Source organism: Bos indicus x Bos taurus, chromosome 4 (genome assembly GCF_003369695.1).
Source record: "Bos indicus x Bos taurus breed Angus x Brahman F1 hybrid chromosome 4, Bos_hybrid_MaternalHap_v2.0, whole genome shotgun sequence".
Lineage (NCBI taxonomy): Eukaryota > Metazoa > Chordata > Mammalia > Artiodactyla > Bovidae > Bos > Bos indicus x Bos taurus.
In genome coordinates this window covers 30,418,222-30,422,250 of record NC_040079.1, presented here as the reverse complement: position 1 = coordinate 30,422,250, position 4,029 = coordinate 30,418,222, and the positions used below count along the sequence as shown (strand labels likewise).

The following is a 4,029-nucleotide window of genomic DNA, read 5'->3' as shown; positions in this document are numbered from 1 at the left end:
AACCTCTGAGCCACCAGGGAAGCCCTAGCTAAGGTGAATGTATAATAAAACCTTGTTATGGGAGAATCCTATAAAGAACTAATATATAAAGAAAACTTTTTTCTAAAAGTAAATATGTTGTGCTGAGAAATCAATCACACAAAAACAGCTAGCTGTAGGGATGTTACTAGTCATTATGCATCAGAAAAATGAATTTGAGGTGTTCCGATTTTTTGTTGACTTGTTAAAATTTTTTCCTAAAACTAATTATTAAAGTTCTGCCTGTCTTGAAACAGTAAAAATAAAACAGTACAGGTGTTGCTTTGTTTCAGTTTTTTATAACTATGAATTTTCACTGATAAGTACTGATTTTTTCTTCTACCTTCTTAGTACAAAGTAGGAAGATGCATAAAATAGCAGTTAAAATATGGAAAATAAAGTGTGGCTATTTATTTATCAAATTAAAAGTTGTCCAAAACCAACATAAGAAGTCACAGTAAAAATTCAGTGTGAAATTGAGATTAAATGTTTGCAGATACATTTCCAGAATGGTGGAGGGGAAGAGAGATCCTTATCAAACTACTGCTTGAGGATTGTCACCAAAAAGCTACTAACTTGTACCTTAGGATCCTGATTACTATAGAAGAATCAAAGTAGAAACTTTTAGAAAAATTAATTCATGGACCAGAAATAACAAAGAAGAATTTATGTTCATCTCAATTAATTTTACACAGGCACTGAAACTTGACTAGAATTTTGTAAAACATTGAATCAAAGTTAGCTGTTTATGGTTTTTCCCGTTACAGAGATGAGAATGAAACAGCCATTGGAGTCTCTTTTCTGCATATTTGATTTTCATCCAAAGATTGAGGTGAAGGGACAAAGTAATTAGAAAGGATTCTTCTAAGCACTAGTTAACAAAGCCACAACTATACCATAATAGGGACTTTGAAGCAGAGTTAGGAAGTAAAAGTAAGAAAAGTGGTGGGGAAGGAAAGTGGGAGGGAAAAATGAACACATTGTTAAAAAGTTAAGTATTAAGAGTCTTCTGAAACATGTGTATATTAATAAGTAGCTTTGTGCCCATTTGAGAAACGTAAAATATTTATTATTAAATTATTAAATTGTGTTTCTTATTAAACATATCTTAGATGTCCCCCTAAGTGTCCCTTGAGAAGGAAGTGGCAATCCACTCCACTGGAGAATCCCGTGGACAGAGGAGTTTACACGGCTACTTCACGGGGTTGCAAAAAGTTGGACACAACTGAGTGACTACACTTATTACTTACTTAGGTGTCCTCCAGAATTTTAGGATATTTATTTTCTTTTCAACCTCAGCCACAACTGTTGTGTCTTCTCTTACCCACTGCTAGAGCTCCAAAATGTCACGACGTAGGGCATCCTTAAAGAAATCAACACACTTGACTGTTTACAAAGCATGCGTCTGTGGGAAGCTAATGTATATTGGTACTCATTACATACCAGCTACTTATGTTATTTCTTTTAATTCTTATGTTTTGCAACTAAAGAAATCAAGCCTGAAAATGTAATCCAAATTCAACTCTGACTCTGAGGTTTATGATATTTCTATTGCTGTCTATTCTGATGTTTACTTTATAGTTAATTATAAATGGATAATATTTAAAAACAAGAAATAAATAAAAAACTAATTTGAAATTTTGCTCAGGTGGTTGATGAAGTAAAGGGCACAGTAATAGGAGAGGATAAACAGAGGATACTTCAGGTTATACTAGAAGTGATGATTGGATATTCTGGAATCAGGATTGGCAATGATGGTTGTATTGAGCTGAATACAGAAGTGTTCTTTTTTTTTAACTTCATGCTTTTTATTACTCTCTACATATTAACTGTAAAACTTGTATTTTAGAAATACCATGGCAAGTGTTTATAATAATAGAGGACAAGGCATAGTTTACATAGGAACATTGATGTTCATACCTAGGAAGTAAATGTACTTTTATTTTTAGACTGGTCAGTTTGCTCTTTTAGGCCTTTAACTTTGAAGGACACGTGACTGCAACAATCAAAGTGAATTAGGAAAAGGCTGAGAAAAAAAGAAATGTCTTAATTAAAGTCTTTTGCATGGGTGGCTTAGATATAAAAAGAATTTCTTCAAATAATTTCCTAAGTGTCACTCAGAAGCCTCCCTGCTATCTGTAATATAATGTGCTGGAGTCCTTGGAATAAAATTATAGAGTAATTTAAAATATATATTATACATTTGAAATGATTGTAAATCATTCTATAGTTTGTAGCATGTTAATGGGATGAAATAGAGATAAAAGGCAGTCCACGTTCATATTTTCAAGATAAATGTACTTTAGAAGTCAACTGAACTCCTTGTTCATGTTCTAAATATAGCCCTTGTGATAATACCTAAGATATAAGCAGCCACTGATTTTTGATTCACACTTAAGTGGAGGTAGAGAGGCACCAGCCATTCCACATCCCCCAGCGTGGGAAGCATCAGAGCTGTAAAACACACCACTGCCAGGAAGACAGGCAGTTCTGTTTTCTGGTTGAAACGACTGCTCAAAAAATAAACTTTCAGTTAAATGTTCTTTTACTCTTTTTTCCTCCTCTTCCTTTTGTTGTTCTTTTGCGGATGGGAGAAGAGTAGCCACAACCTCTTTGCTTCTTAAAGCCTTCCTCTGGCTTTGCTCGGAAACTTGGAGATGGAATTTGTCTATTGCGCCATAGTGACAGGATCGGACATCTCTATGACGAATTACACTTTGAACTTCAAGGCAAACTCATAGGGATTATAGAGTGTCAACACTTGCTTATGTGTTGACTGATCATCTGCATAAGATATTAGCTCTGTGGGAAACACAAAGACAGGAAGATTTCCTTCCAGTAACTCTGGCTGTCTTTTTTGTTGATGCATTGGCACTAAATCCCCCTCGCTGAGGCGTCGGTTTTTACAGTCTCAAATCTATTTGGGGTTTTTCTTAAAAATCAGTTAAAAACTCCAAAGCATTTTGGCAATCTCAGCAACACCGACTCCTCGGAAAGCAGCTGCGATTGCTCCTTCCAGTCCTTTGTCAGCATCTCTAGGCTGCACTGCCTGCTGGGATACCGGAGGACTCAAATACCTAGAAGGTTCTTAGAAGCACTTTACAAATGATGTTAGGACAGAGTTATGGTGTAGAAGATCATGGCATCTTGTCCCATCACTTCACGGGAAATAGTTGGGGAAACAGTGGAAACAGTGTCAGATTTTATTTTTTGGGCTCCAAAATCACTGCAGATGGTGACTGCAGCCATGAAATTAAGACTCTTACTCCTTGGAAGGAAAGTTATGACCAACCTAGACAGCATATTGAAAAGCAGAGACATTACTTTGCCAACAAAGGCCCGTCTAGTCAAGGCTATGGTTTTTCCAGTGATCATGTATGAATGTGAGAGCTGGACTATAAAGAAATCTGAGCACCAAAGAATTGATGCTTTTGAACTGTGGTATTGGAGAAGACTCTTGAGAGTCCCTTGGACTGCAAGGAGATCCAACCAGTTCATCCTAAAGGAAATTAGTTCTGAATATTCATTGGAAGGACTGATGCTGAAGCTGAAACTTCAATACTTTGACCAGCTGAGTCATTATTTTCTCAATACTTTGAGAAAAACTGAGTCATTGGAAAAGACCCTGATTCTGGGAAAGACTGAAGGCAGGAAGAGAAGGGGATGACAGAGGATGAGATGGTTGGATGGCTTCACTGACTCGATGGACGTGAGCCTGAGTGAACTCCGGGAGTTGGTGATGGACAGGGAGGCCTGGCGTGCTGCGATTCATGGGGTCGCAAAGAGTTGGACACGACTGAGTGACTGAACTGACTGACTGACTGACCCACTTAAACTGAAACAGTTCCTCATCTTGGCCTCAGTTAGAAATTCTAAGAATCAAAGAACATTGTGCCTCTTCTTGTTTTGCCTTTACATTGTACAAAACAAAGTATAAGTAATAGATATTAAATCAGTATTTTCTTAATTAAACTCATAACTATAGCAACTGTATTCCTCTGAATATAATGA

At 36.6% G+C, this 4,029-nt stretch overlaps 1 pseudogene; it reads right to left on the bottom strand.

Moving 5' to 3' along the window:
- Positions 1-2,247: 2,247 nt before the first annotated feature.
- LOC113891862 lies at positions 2,248-3,050 on the bottom strand (annotated as a pseudogene).
- Between the last annotated feature and the right edge of the window lie 979 nt (positions 3,051-4,029).